Source organism: Cupressus sempervirens, chromosome 6, assembly GCF_028749045.1.
Source record: "Cupressus sempervirens isolate cs-2001-9-10 chromosome 6, ASM2874904v1, whole genome shotgun sequence".
NCBI lineage: Eukaryota > Viridiplantae > Streptophyta > Pinopsida > Cupressales > Cupressaceae > Cupressus > Cupressus sempervirens.
Genome location: NC_143123.1, coordinates 110,898,380 through 110,915,054, shown reverse-complemented (window position 1 = coordinate 110,915,054; position 16,675 = coordinate 110,898,380).

Here is a 16,675-nt window from a genome sequence, read left to right as displayed (position 1 = left end):
ACCATTGAGTTGGGAAAGTCTTGAGGATCACATCCTGTTGGGTCTTGAGATGCTTCGTGATATGGAGCAATAAGTAGTGCGTATCCGTGAGCATTTGACTATGGCACAGGATAGGTAGAAGAAGTATGCCGATGCTCATAGGACTGATAAGAAGTTTGCTTAGGGAGATAAGGTTTTCTTGAGAGTGAGACCGCAAAAGAGTCTGATCCGATATGGAAAGGGTTCTAAGCTAGTACCTCATTTTGTGGGACCATTCAAGATTCTAGAGAGGATTGACCCGGTTGCTTATCGTCTTGCTCTACTGCCCAGCCTAGCTCACATTCATGATGTTTTCCATGTTTTAGTGCTTAGGTAGTATATTCCTGATATTATGCATGTTCTTGATTGGAATGTGTTGCAGGTAGAGGATGGGTAGCTGGCTTTGGAGCCGGTTCGTATTCTAGAGCAGCGGGGGTTGACCCTTAGGGGTCGAACCATCGAGCAGGTAAGGGTCCAATGGGACCCTACTGATGATTCTTCAGCTACTTGGGAGGATGCAGCTAGATTGAGGGAGTTATATCCCTACTTGTTTGTAGGCTTCCAGGAGTAAGCCTAACCCAAGGGGGGGTGGATGTAGTGCCTACCCTCGTTCACATCTTTTCTGGACATTGTTATTATTATCAAACTGTTATAGGCTAGTTTTATGTTGATGGATTAGTGGTATTGTTTTGACACTATCAGACATTATGTTATGGATTCAGTGGTTATATGATGAGATCATTTAGATTTTACATTTCATTCATTATACTGTTTTCAGTTATTATTGATGATTAGATGGATGGTTATTATCTTATGTGTTTTATTATGGATACTTACCCCATACTTGCATGTGTATGGTGTGCGTGTTTTCATATTGTATGGCATTTCTGATGTGGTTAAGGAAGGGAGTCATATCCACCTGCTTAGTCAGGATCTACACGATGCACCACTTCCTGCCATTATCTGTTTAGCTTAGCATTATATATTGTATGTACATGCATAGTTTTTTTGCAGGTTGCAGGTACCAGGTATCAACTTCCCTGAATTGCCAGGATGAGCGTACCCTATTATACTATCTCAATGATAAGAGAAGGGAGATAAATTCTCAAGTCCAAATCCCAAACCTTTAAGCCAGTTGTCCTAGTGAGGTAGGAAAAGTATCTAGATATTTTACCCACCAAATGTGTCAGATGACATGATTCGTGATTTTTAACCCTTTAGACTGATTTTGAGTGATTTGATCTATGATGGGTTTTCATATTTTATCTTGGAGGTCTATGGTGAATTTTCTATTAATTAAGTCTTAATAAATGGATTGAATTAATAAATTAATTATTTGAGATAATTAATATAAAATATCATGTTATTTGATATTTTGATTATAATTAATTGAATGGAATTAATTGAGAAAAAAATGAATTAAATAAAAGAAAATTAGAAATTAAAATTAATAATAATAATAAAATAATAATAAAGTAATAAATAAATAAAATAATAAAAGTTACAAAAATTAAAATAAAAGTTATAAATATTTAAATAGAAATTATATAAAAAGTGGATTGGAGTTATAAGCTTGCATGGGAATTAACGCACTTTTCTATTTCTCATGTGTCAACAACACGGGTGTTAGTGCATCAATTAAGCACATGGTGTCTACAACTCTATGGCTCATCTTGAAGGTTGGAAAAGACCCATGCTTAGTTGGTCACACCTTCCAGGTGTTTCTAGAAACATTCTAGAGGTTTCCTGAGAGCTCTTTATATTCAGACATCCCTACAAGCTTAGACATAGCGTTTGGAGTGCAATTGGAGCATTGGAGGATTCAAGAATTCTTAAGAAAGGAGCTTGCTCAGTGGGTTTTCTGAGGAAGAGCGAATTAGCATCAGAATCCGAGTAGATTCTTGTGATTTTACTTATGCTATTTCCGCATCTTGCATTCCCTATCTTCTTCGTGTCTTCCATATGTCTTCTGAGGAATTTCATATTTTTATTGTATGCATTCTCAATATGGGCAATTAAATTTATGTGGAAATCTTTATATGCATAGATCTGAAAGAAAACGGGGCTAGGGTTTAAATTCATAGCCAATCCAATTAGATTATTTATTAGATAAATTAAAGGGAGTTAATAGATTTAATTTGAGTAAAATAAAGAGTTAACTGATTCAATTTGAATATAAAAAAGAGTTAACTGGTTTAACTCATTTTTGATCAATAGTGAATTGAAAATTTCCCTTTTTGAACTGAAGAGAGATTTTGTTGAGATATTTAATTTAATAAAATGAGATATGCTCTCATAATTACTTTTTCTATTTAATATCGTATGGGAACGTTTTTATAAAAAAATGTTATTAAAAATTGCGTTAAAAAATATGCATATGATTTTGGGCGGGTATTATATACCCCACCCACCGCAGGCCTGCGAGGTCACAGGGTACCTGCGATCGCAGTGTACCTGCGATCCGCAGTGTACCTATAGTGCAGATGTATTGGGCCGCGCAATTTTAAAATCACATTGCGATTTGAGTTTGGTTTTAAATTATATAAAGTTTTATTTGCAACGTTATTTCATATGAGATTTGGATATGAATCTCAATTTTGTTGCAATATCATTAATTATTAAATGTTATTATATATATATATATACATATATATATATATATATATTTATGTATGTATATATATATATATAAATATATATATGTATATATGTATATATAATTAATTATAAATGAATATTATAAAGTTCTAAATTAATGGATCACTCTTTTAATGATTTAAAATATTGATATTGAGCTTGTCAATTATGAAGAGATATTAATAATTAATTTAATTAACCTCAGTTTAATTAAGATTAGTTATTAGAATATATAATGAAAGTTTTGATTCATTGAGAGTGTCAATTTTCAAACAATATTATATAAACAAAATATTATTAGATCAATTAAAAAATTGAGTCTAATAGTTTTGGGGAGAAACTTTTATCTATCAACCAAATACATGGGTTAGGAAAAACGTGAAATTTCTCCACTTAATATAATTTGGAAAAACGTAAACAAAGACTTTTAAATTCAAATTTGAAAACCTAGCAAAACCAAAACATGTGTTTACATTGTGTATTCTTTATGCTATTATTTTGGGTTTTAGGTTGACTAGTGTTGACTAGTATAGGACGTCTACCAGAGGCTTGGGGGTTATGTGATTGTGATGTCATGATGATTTTTTAATCTCGATCTTTATAAACCCAACCATGGTTTGTGATGGAATGCTCTATGTATTGGATGTGATTACTGATTGTTATAGTTGAGATTCTTGTGTATGAGACTCTTGACCTAACCATTATTTTGGTCATCAATCAGTTATCCTTGATTATTTTCTAGTCACCATGATGGGACTGAGATGTGGATTTATTCTTGATGATGTCATGTTGTGACATGTTTGACTCAACCATTTTTGGAGTCTTCGATCAGTATGATTGAGATATATATTTTTTGGTTATTGAGAACCATTGGATATTTGATTATTAGTGATACTTCAGTTGCCAATAGAGAGTTATTGTGTTCATGATTTTCTATGGATGTTTGCTCATGGAGATTTGATGCTTTTATGCATATTTGATGACTTTATTATAGATTATCTTTTGTCATTTTTAGATTTATGAGTCCATGAGCATTAGGGTAGGATATCTGCATGTAGTGATAGGAAGTGGCTTGCAATGGGGGTTGGGGCCTTAAGAGGCTGCCAGGGTAACTCATTGTAAGTTGGATTAATAAGGGATAACATTCACACCTAATACTAACTGAATGAACCTAAAAAGATAAGTTTTTTGTTCTCGCCCATGCCTTGATTTCTTGTACAGGCAAGGATGGGAGTAGTGAGATGCATGGTTGCAACCTTGCATTTGATAGTATACCTCGTTAGTATGAGAGGATAGTAGTGGCCGCATGAAATCAGTATGGACCCGTGGAGTTTAACTAACTGCTAGGGTAACTTGTATGTGATAATTGCGATGACACTTTCCTGCTTGCATAGTAGGTTCCTACATGTCATTGTTTGCCTCTGGGATTAGATGTCAGATTTATTGTTTGGAACCTTTGAGTTAGTATACTTTTAGGATTCCTGGACTTATAGAGATATCTGCTATGTGATTTTGATAGCTTGTTTGGGACTTGAGATTATCTCCTTAGCACGGTGGGAGTGGACCACTTAGGTACCACATGATCGGGTGGTAGTGTATTTTCCACTCTTATTATTTTGAGATTCATTAAGACATCGTGGTTGATGCATCCTTCATGATAGTGGATATGTATCCTTTTTCATTGATGTTTAACATATGTTAGATGATGTTATCTTATGCTCTTATTTGCATGTTAGATTACTTTCTACATATGATGTTGTATATATTAGGAGTGACATTCCTACTATGTTAATACCAATGATCTCTTCGGTGATTTGAAATGTTATGCACAGAGGGATGGCTAGGATCCGCGATAGTCTAATGATGCTATTAATGGTTGGGAGGAACCGTGCACTTAGTTTATTATGTTTGATCTTTATGATGGATGTATCTATTCTCTATGATGTAGTATCGTGTGATTATCTCTACTTTGATGTATCATGGATTAGAATAGGGTGATGTACCTTATTCTATGTATGTATATTTTTGAGCTCTTCATACCCTATGACATGTGCAGTGGATGAATGAGCATTTGAAATTTAATGTATAAACATTGGACTTATTATTTCATGAGGATGTTGTACTAGATGGATTCATGTATGTAATTCACATTAAGGGATCTTAAAGAATGTAATCTGTTATGTATGTTATGTTTACTTTCAGATGGACAATGCTATTGCTTCCATTATTGTGCATAAGTTATATGTGATGTTTACTATCATGAAAAAAAAAAAAAATTGTTTCTAAACTTAGTGAAATTCTAGGTTAAATCTTTGGATCACTTGGCGGTGCATTACATTTGGTATCAGAGCCCGAGTTTCTACATTGGGAGCTCTGGGTATTTTGGAACAAATAGAACTTTGAACTATCAAGTGTATTTGTTCAATTTGAAACTAGGTGAACTGAAACAAGACTCAAACTGTTACTTGGATATTTTTCATACTTCAACACTTAGGTTCAAAACTGAAAATTTTTCTTAAACCTAAACATAGAACTGAACATAGTCTATGGAAACATGTGATTTTAATAGTACTTTGTACTGTTGTAGGATGGTATGTGGGACTAGGTCTTCTGTTAGAGGCCGTGGTAGAGGCCGTGGAAGAGGCCGTGGTCGTGGCAAAAGTATCAGTGCCCATGAGTCTTCCTATGAGGGATCGGCTCGTGTAGAGAGCAGGGAAGAGCACTCTAGTAGACAGTAGGAAGAGAGCCGTAGAGAGGACCAAGCTGAGTCTGAAGAGGTCGATTTGAGTCAAATGATGCAGACTATTCTAGAACGTCTACCTCCTATTCAAGAATAGCCTAAAGTGCATTAGACAGAACAAGAGCATAGACCCAGGTCTAGGATTCCTCAGAAGGATCGTCAGAGGTCCATTGTGTCCACTTAGATGAAGGATCTTTCAAGATCCAAGGTTAAGCCTTTCAATGGGCAAGGTTTTGTTTATGTGGCCGAGTAGTGGCTTATTTCTCTCGAGAGAATTTTTGCCATGCAGGAGTTCGACAGCAATGTTAAGGCAAGGTTTGCAATCACTAATTTAGAGAATTTGGGGCCACTTGGTGGACAATTGAGGAGAATAAGTTGGGAATCGATATGAGCAGTGTTACATGGGAGTGATTCCTAGAGAGTTTCCATGAACGATTCCTACCAGAGGAATGGAAACATCAAAGGGCTGATGAATTTTATAATCTTAGACAGTACACTTTGTCAGTGACTGAGTATGAGTGCAAGTTTTATGAGCTTATGCCTTTTTTAGGGTTCAGTGAAAATTCAACTCAGTTGACACAATATTTTATTAGGGGTTGAATAACTATATTATTGGGGGAGTTAAAGTATTTGAGCCAAAAAACCTCAAGGATGCGGTGCATCAAGCTATCCCTGTTGAGCAAAGTGTCAACCTTGGTCAAGGTGGTTTTGTAGGAGCACCAGCGGCATCAGGATCTAAAGGTAACTTTAATTCAGGTGGTAACAAGAAGTTCTCTTTCTCTAAGGGGAAACAGTATCAACAGTAGTCTCAACAGAAGGGCTCAAATTCTCAAGCTCAAGGCAGTGGTAAAGGTTCTAACACCAAGAACAATCGCAATGCTCAACGCAATAGATAGAATCAAACCAATCAGCCAGCTTAGAGTAGCCATTCTTTTGTGTGTAGGAACAGTCATCAGCAATCAAATGTACCACCTATGGGAAGAGGTTTTGGCAGAAATACATAATGTTTTTCATGTGGTCAAATTGGACATTATGTAGTTCAATGTCCTCAATGAGCACCTCAGTTTTCAAGACCTAGGCCTACAGTTTCAGAGCCTACAGTTGGTGATGTAGGTAGAGCTCATAGAGTTTTTGCAGCAATTGAGCAGCGTCAGGCAAATCACCAGGGAATAGTTATTGAGACCACAGGTGTTATTTGAGGTATATCTCTTTCAGTATTGTTTGATTTAGGAGCTATAGATTCATTTATTTCACCATCTATAGTAAGCTAGATGTGATGAAGCAAGATCATAGTTGGCAAGTGGAACTAGCCTCAGGCATTAAGGTTTCCATAGATTTTGTAGTTCATAAGTGTGGGCTTAGTTTAGGAAGCTTCGATACGACAGTGGATCTTCAAGTCATACCCCTTGGTTCCTATGATGTGGTTCTAGGCATGGACTAGCTTGGATCTCATAGAGCTAGTATAGATTGTAGGAAGAAGATTATTATGTGCCAAGATGACCAAGGGAATGATGTGAAGATAGTTGGGATACCGAGGCCTTTATCTCTGCAGATGATTTCTGCTATGCAAATGAAGCAAAGTTTTCGTAAGGGATGTTAGATATTTGCTGTTATGGTAAATGATCTGTATGAGGAAGATCCTGTGAGGAAGACTTTGGATCACCTGATTTTGCAGGAGTACGCGGATGTTTTTCCAAGTGAGATTCCAGGCATGCTTCCTAAGAGGGACATTGATTTTAGTATTGATTTGATTCCTGGAGCAGAGCCAATCTCTAAAGCTCCTAATCGTATGACTACATAGGAATTGGGTGAGCTATGTCTTTAGCTAGAGGAACTTCTGCCCAAAGGGAGCATTCGACCTAGTGTATCACCATGGGGAGCTCCAATGCTCTTTGTGAATAAGAAAGATAGTTCTTTCTGCCTTTGTATTGACTACGGACAGTTGAATAAGGTGACTATTAAGAACAGGTATCCTTTACCTATGATTCATGACTTATTTGATCAGATCAAGGGAGCTACGGTATTCTCCAAGTTTGATCTTAAGTCAGGATACCACCAACTTTGCATTAAGGAAGCAGATATTCACAAGACTGCTTTTCGAACGTACTATGTGCATTATGAGTTCACAGTGGTACCTTTTGGATTGACTAATGCTCCATCGATTTTCATGAGTTTGATGAATGGTGTTTTTCGATCATATCTTGACAGGTTTGTACTTATGTTTCTTGATGACATATTGATATATTCTAAGACTCAAAAGGAGCATGAGGAACACCTACGGTTGGTATTGTAGTGTTTGAGGGACAATCATCTTTATGCCAATGCAGCTAAGTGTGAATTCTTCAAATCAGAGATTCAGTATTTAGGGCATGTTATTTCAAGTGATGGTATTTTACTGGATCCTGCAAAGATTCAGGTGATAATAGAATGGCCTACACCGATTAATGTGTCAGAGATTCTTAGTTTCATGGGTTTAGCTAGTTATTATCATAGATTTGTCCAAAACTTCTCTAGGATAGCACATCCTATCAGTTCTCTTCAAAAGAAAGGAAAGAAGTTCGTATGGATAGAAAAATGTGAGGAAGCTTTCTAGAAGCTCAAGGAGCTTTTGACCAATACACCAATTCTAGCTGTACCTGATCCAGAAGGTGATTTCATGGTATGTACAGATGCTTCTCTTGAAGGGATTGGGGCAGTGTTGATGCAGAATGGATGGGTGATTGCATATGAATCACACAAGCTCAAGGACCATGAGTTAAATTATCCTACACATGATCTTGAGTTAGCAGCAATAGTTCATGCTTTGACAAGGTGGAGACATTTCTTATTGGGGCACAGATTTGAGCTACACAGTGATCATCGTGGTCTTTAGAACATTTTTACTTAGCCTAATATGAATGCTCGCCAAAGGTGATGGATGGAGTTTCTATGCGAGTATGATTTTGAGGTTAAGTACATTCAAGATAAGGAGAATGCTATGGCAGATGCTTTGAGACGCAGGAGACATGTGGTATCATCGATGACTCTTAGTGTTGACTTGAGGAGTCAGATTCTTCAGGCACTTCCTACGGATTCCTGGTATTAGGAAGTGTGCAGAGAGATAGATTCAAGAAGATCTTTGGAAGGTTAGTTTGCAAGCTACGTTCGAGAGTCAGATGGTCTTTTGAGACATTTGGGGAGGATATATGTGCCATTTTAAAATGAGCTTCGCACCTTGATACTAGCAGAAGCCCATCGTACACCTTACTCAGCACATCTAGGTGTCAAGAAGATGCATGTTGATTTGAGACGTTTGTTCTTTTAGTCTAGGATGAAGCGAGATATTGCTGATTTCGTGGCTAGATGTCTTGAGTGTCAGAGAGTTAAGGCAGAACATCAGCACCCGGCTGGACTTTTGCAACCTAATCTCATTCCTTCTTGGAAGTGCGATATCATTTCCATGGATTTTATTGTAGGATTACCTATGACAGTTCAGCGTCATGATGCTATCATGGTCACTATTGATCGGTTGACTAAGGTGGTGCATTTTTCATTGATTAGGTCTTCCTACACAGTAGCTTCTGTAGCTAATATCTTCATGCATGATATTGTGAGGTTACATGGGATTCCTAGAAAGATCATTTTTGACAGGGATCCTGTATTCACATTTGCATTCTGGACATTACTGCAGCATGAGCTTGGAGCGCCATTAAACTTCAGTTTGACATATCATCCAGAAACTGATGGTCAGATAGAGAGGGTAAACCAAGTTTTGGAGGATATGTTACAGATGTATGTGATGGATAGGCAAACACATTAGGAGGACTATCTCTACCTAGTGGATTTTGCTTACAACAATGGGTATCATAGTTCTATTGGCATGGCACCTTTTCAGGCATTATATGGACATCTTTGTCATACACCATTAAGTTGGGGCAGTCTTGAGGATCACATCCTATTGGGTCCTGAGATGCTTCGTGATATGGAGCAATAGGTAGTGCGTATCCGTGAGCATTTGACTACAGCACAGGATAGGCAGAAGAAGTATGTCGATCCTCATAGGACTGATAAACAGGTTGTTGTGGGAGCTAAGGTTTTCTTGAGAGTGTGACCGTGAAAGAGTCTGATCTGATATGGAAAGGGTTCTAAGCTAGCACCTCATTTTGTGGGACAATTCAAGATTCTAGAGAAGATTGGCCCGGTTGCTTACCGTCTTGCTCTACCGCCCAGCCTAGCTCACATTCATGATGTTTTCCATGTCTTAGTGCTTAGGCGGTATATTCCTGATATTGTGCATGTTATTGATTGGAATGCCTTACAGGTATACGACAAACAGCTAGTTTTTGAGCCGGTTCGTATTCTAGAGCAGCGGGGGTTGACCCTCAGGGGTCGAACAATCGCGCAAGTAAGGGTCCAATGGGACCCTACTGATGATTCTTTAGCTACTTGGGAGGATGCAGCTAGATTGAGGGAGTTATATCCCTACTTGTTTGTAGGCTTCCAGGAGTAAGCCTAACCCAAGGGGGGGTGGATGTAGTGCCTACCCTCGTTCACATCTTTTCTGGACATTGTTATTATTATCAGACTGTGATAGACTAGTTTTATGTTGATGGATTAGTGGCATTGTTTTGACACTATTAGACATTATGTTATGGATTCAATGGTTATATGACGAGATCATTTAGATTTTACATTTCATGCATACATGATGATCATTATACTATTTTTAGTTATTATTGATGATTAGATGGATGGTTATTATCTTATGTGTTTTATTATGTATACTTACCCCATACTTGCATGTGTATGGTGTGCGTGTTTTCATATTGTATGGCATTTCTGATGTGGTTAAGGAAAGGAGTCGTAGTCACCTGCTTAGTCGAGATCTACACGATGCACCAGCTCCTGCCATTGTCTATTTAGCTTAGCATTATATATTGTATGTATAGGCATGGTTTTCCTGCAGGTTGCAGATACCAGATATCGACTTCCTTGAATTGCCAGGATGAGCGTACCCTATTATACTATCTCAATGATAAGAGAAGGGAGACAAATTCTCAAGTCCAAATCCCAAACCTTTAAGCCAATTGTCCTAGTGAGGTAGGACAAGTATCTGGATATTTTACCCACCGAATGTTTCGGATGACATGATTCATGATTTTTAACCCTTTAGACTGATTTTGAGTGATTTGCTCTATGATGGGTTTTCATATTTTATCTTGGAGGTCTATGGTGAATTGTCTATTAATTAAGTCTTAATAAATGGATTTAATTAATAAATTAATTATTTGAGAAAATTAATATAAAATATCATGTTATTTGATATTTTGATTATAATTAATTGAATGGAATTAATTGAGAAAAAAATGTATTAAATAAAAAAAATTAGAAATTAAAATTAATAATAATAATAAAATAATAATAAAGTAATAAATAAATAAAATAATAAAAGTTACAAAAATTAAAATAAAAATTATAAATATTTAAATAGAAATTATATAAAAAGTGGATTGGAATTATAAGCTTGCATGGGAATTAATGCACTTTTCTATTTCTCATGTGTCAGTAACACGGGGGTTAGTGCATCAATTAAGCACATGGTGTCTACAACCCTGTGGCTCATCTTGAAGGTTGGAAAAGACCCATGCTTAGTTGGTGACACCTTCCAGCTATTTCTAGAAACATTATAGAGGTTTCCTAAGAGCTCTTTATATTCAGGCATCCCTAGAAGCTTAGACATAGTGTTTGGAGTGCAATTGGAGCATTGGAGCATTCGAGAATTCTGAAGAAGGGAGCTTGCTCTGTGGGTTTTTTGAGGAAGAGCGAATTAGCATCAAAATTCGGGTAGATTCTTGTGATTTTACTTATACTATTTCTACATCTTGCATTCCCTGTCTTCTTCGTGTCTTCCATATGTCTTCTGAGGAATTTCATATTTTTATTGTATGCATTCTCAATATGGGCAATTGAATTTATGTGGAAATCTTTATATGCATAGATCTGAAAGGAAATAAGGCTAGGGTTTAAATTCATAGCCAATCCAATTAGATTATTTATTGGATAAATTAAATTGAGTTAACAGATTTAATTTGAATAAAATAAAGAGTTAACTGATTCAATTTGAATATAAAAAGATTTAACTGGTTTAACTCATTTTTTATCAATAGTGAATTGGAAATTTCCCTTTTTGAACTGAACAGAGATTTTGTTGAGATATTTAATTTAATAAAATGAGATATGCTCTCATAATTACTTTTTCTATTTAATTTAATAATCTTTAATTAATTAGAGACACTTTTCTTATTTAATTAAATAACTTCATTTAATTAATTAGGAATAGCTTCTCATTTAATTAAATAACTTTGTTTAATTAATTAGAAGTAAGTAATCAATTTAATTAAATAATTTCGTTTAGTTATTTCAAAATTCATTTCGAAACTAGTCAACTCAAGTCAATCGTGGTTACATCTGGTCAACTTTTGGTCAAACTTGATCTTTGCATATGTGAATATGAGCAAATGTGAGTATGAATTCCAGCAACAATTCGATGCAAATTCCAATTCAACCTTTCAAAATGAAGAGATCAGGGTCTCTTAAATAGTCTTTCCTGGAATTCATCAACAATTGAGATCAATTTCAATCAACTGCCATGATTAAAGGTGAAGTTCAGTCATAAAGGGAGATTTCTAAATTTAAAGGAGTTAACAAATTTAATTTGAGTAAAATACAGAGTTAACTGATTCAATTTGAGTAGAAAAAGGAGTTAACTGATTTAACTCATTTTTTTATCAATAGTAAACTGGAAATTTCCTTTTTTGAACTGAAAAGAGGTTTTGTTGAGATATTTAATTTAATAACATGAGATATGCACTCACAATTACCTTTTCTATTTAACTAAATAATCTTTAATTAATTAGAGACACTTTTCTTATTTAATTAAATAACTTGATTTAATTAATTAGGAATGGCTTCTCATTTAATTAAATAATTTTGTTTAATTATTTAGAACTTAGTACTCCATTTAATTATTTCAAAATTCTTTTCGAAACTAGTCAACTCAAATCAACCATGGTTAAATCTAGTCAACTTCTGGTTCAACTTGATCTTTGCGTATGTGAATATGAGCAAATGTGAGTATGAATTCCAACAACAATTCGATGCAAATTCTCGTTCAACCTTTCAAAATGAAGAGATGAGGGTCTCTTAAATAGACTTTCCTAAAATTCATCAACAGTTGAGATTGATTTCAATCAACGGTCAGGATTAAAGGTGAAGTTTAGTCATAATGGAAGATTTCCAATTTAAAGGGTGTTAACAGATTTAATTTGAGTAAAATAAGGAGTTATCTGATTCAATTTGATTAGAAAATGGAGTTAACTAATTTAAATCATTTTTGATCAATAGTGAACTGAAAATTTCCCTTTTTGAACTTAAGAGAGATTTTGTTGAGATATTTAATTTAATAAAATGAGATATGCTAACATAATTACTTTTTCTATTTAATTAAATAATCTTTAATTAATTAGAGACACTTTTCTTATTTAACTATATAACTTCATTTAATTAATTAGGAATGGCTTCTCATTTAATTAAATAACTTTGTTTAATTAATTAGGAGTAAGTACTCCATTTATTTAAATAATTTCATTTAATTATTTCAAAATTCTTTTCGAAACTAGTCAACTCAAATCAACTGTGGTTAAATCTGGTCAGCTTTTGGTCAAACTTGATCTTTACGTATGTGAATATGAGCAAATGTGAGTATGAATTCTAGCAACAATTCGATGTAAATTCTCATTCAACCTTTCAAAATGAAGAAATGAGGGTCTCTTAAACAGACTTTCTTGTAAGTCATCAATGGTTGAGATCGATTTCAATCAACGGTCAAGATTAAATGTGAAGTTCAGTCATAAAGGGAGATTTCCAAATTAAAGGGAGATAACATATTTGATTTGAGTAAAATAACGAGTTAACTGATTCAATTTGAGTAGAAAAAGGTGTTAACTCATTTAACTCATTTTTTATCAACAGTGAACTGGAAATTTTGCTTTTTGAACTAAAGAGAGATTTTGTTGAGATATTTAATTTAATAAAATGAGATATGCTCTCATAATTACTTTTTCTATTTAGTTTAATAATCTTTAATTAATTAGAGACACTTTTCTTATTTAATTAAATAACATCATTTGATTAATTAGGAATGGCTTCTCATTTAATTAAATAACTTTGTTTAATTAATTAGAAGTAAGTAATCAATTTAATTAAATAATTTCGTTTAATTATTTCAAAATTCTTTTCGAAACTAGTCAACTCAAGTCAACCATGGTTAAATCTGGTCAACTTTTGGTCAAACTTTATCTTTGCGTATGTGAATATGAGAAAATGTGAGTGTGAATTCCAACAACAATTCGATGCAAATTTTCATTAAACCTTTCAAAATGAAGACATGATGGTCTCTTAAAAAGAGTTTCTTGGAATTCATCAACGGTTGAGATCGATTTCAATCAATGGTCAAGATTAAAGGTGAAGTTCGGTCATAAAGGGAGATTTCCAAATTAAAGGGAGTTAACAGATTTAATTTGAGTAAAATAAGGAGTTAATTGATTCAATTTGAATAGAAAAAGGAGTTAACTGATTTAACTCATTTTTGATCAATAGTGAACTGGAAATTTCTCTTTTTGAACTTAAGAGAGATTTTATTGAGATATTTAATTTAATAAAATGAGATATGCTCTCATAATTACTTTTTCTGTTTAATTAAATAATCTTTAATTAATTAGAGACAATTTTCTTATTTAATTAAATAACTTCATTTAATTAATTAGGAATGGCTTCTCATTTAATTAAATAACTTTGTTTAATGAATTAGAAGTAAGTAATCCATATAATTAAATAATTTTGTTTAATTATTTCAAAATTCTTTTCGAAACTAGTCAACTCAAGTAAATCATGGTTAAATCAGGTCAACTTTTGGTCAAATTTGATCTTTGCGTATGTGAATATGAGCAAATGTGAGTATGAATTCTAGCAACAATTCGATACAAATTCTCATTTAACCTTTCAAAATGAAGAGATGAGGGTCTCTTAAATAGACTTTCCTGGAATTCATCAACGGTTGAGATCAATTTCATTCAACGGTCAAGATTAAAGGTCAAGTTCAGTCATAAAGGGAGATTTCCAAATTAAAAGAAGTTTACAGATTTAATTTGAGCAAAATAAAGGGTTAACTGATTTAATTTAAGTAGAAAAAGGAGTTAACAGATTTAACTCATTTTTTGTCAATAGTGAACTAAAAATTTCTCTTTTTGAACTGAAGAGAGATTTTGTTGAGATATTTAATTTTATAAAATGAGATATGCTCTCATAATTACTTTTTCTATATAATTAAATAATCTTCAATTAATTAAAGACACTTTTTTTATTTAATTAAATAACTTCATTTAATTAATTAGGAATGGCTTCTCATTTAATTAAATAACTTTGTTTAATTAATTAGAAGTAAGTACTCCATTTAATTAAATAATTTCATTTAATTATTTCAAAATTATTTTCAAAACTAGTCAACTCAAGTCAACTGTAGCTAAATCTAGTCAACTTTTGGTCAAACTTGATCTTTGCGTATGTGAATATGAGCAAATGTGACTATGAATTCCAGCAAAAATTCGATGCAAACTCTCATTCAACCTTTCAAAATGAAGAGATGAGGGTCTCTTAAATACACTTTCTGATGGGGACACGACCCAATAACCAGAATAGAGACAATAGAAAGGGGAAATTATATTAACTGAGAAAATAAGCTGGTACAAATAGTGCAGAGAAAATAAACTCAAAACATGCCCTACGGGCTTACAATAGCATAAATCTGGAGAATATTTCTCCTTTTAGCACCTCCTCTCAAGCTCCAATCCGAACTGCCTTTTACAATGCCAGAAATCTCCTTAAATAGACCCCGGAGGGTTAAGGACTAGGAGTACATTCTAGAAAGTGCTAGTAGGCATCCACCGACAAAATAGAAGGTTCCGGAAGCTGCGTTAGAAGTCGATGCAATTCTAGAAGAATCTAGAAACGGTAGCCGAACTTCCGGGAGGCATAACTTTTGAACCGTAACTCCGATTGACGAACCGTTTAAATTTTCGAAAAGCTCTCAAAGTGCTCTATAGCCCTATGGACAAGCTTCACTCGTCTCCCATTTTTGGACCCTTTTCGAGGCCATTTAATGCCCCAAACCTGACTTTGAAGCATTCTTAGGGGGTCTCCAAAACCCAAAAAATTGCAATAACTTTCAAACCGTGGGGTCTTTTGACCTGATTCTTTTTCTGGAATGCTCTAAATCTCGATTACATTCATCTGGCCAAGTCACACCTTCTAGGTCACCAAAATGATGGTCAAATTGCATGCTCCTATTTTTTCAAGATTTTTAAATGCACTGATAGTTGAACTATGAGAGTTGGAACCTTTATTTGGCTATGAGAGTTGGAACCTTTATTTGAGCCAAATGGGTATCCAAAAATGTAAAGACATAAAATAGAAACTAAGTCTAAGTACATTTTTTTTGGGTGACACAGGATTGCCCTTATACCTCTGGATGCTCTTGCATCACTTTCCTGGAATTCATCAATGGTTGAAATCGTTTTCAATCAACGGTCAGGATTAAAAGTGAAGTTCAGTCATAAAGGGAGATTTCTAAATTAAAGGGAGTTAATAGATTTGATTTGAGTAAAATAAGGAGTTAACTGATTCAATTTGACTAGAAAAAAGAGTTAACTCATTTAACTCATTTTTGATCAATAGTGAACTGGAAATTTCCATTTTTGAACTGAAGAGAGATTTTGTTGAGATATTTAATTTTAAAAAATGAGATATGCTCTAATAATTACATTTTCTATTTAATTAAATAATCTTTAATTCATTAGAGGCACTTTTCTTATTTAATTAAATAACTTCATTTAATTAATTAGGAATGGCTTCTCATTTAATTAAATAACTTTGTTTAATTAATTAGAAGTAAGTAAGCCATTTAATTAAATAATTTCGTTTAATTATTTAAAAATTATTTTTGAAACTAGTCAACACAAGTTAACCATGGTTAAATATGGTCAACTTTTGGTCAAACTTGATCTTTGCATATGTGAATATGAGCAAATGTGAGTATGAATTCCAACAATAATTCGATGCAAATTCTATTTCAACCTTTCAAAATGAAGAGATCAGGGTCTCTTAAATAGACTTTCTTGGAATTCATCAATGGTTGAGATCGATTTCAATCAACGGTCAGGATTAAAGGTGAAGTTCAGTAATAAA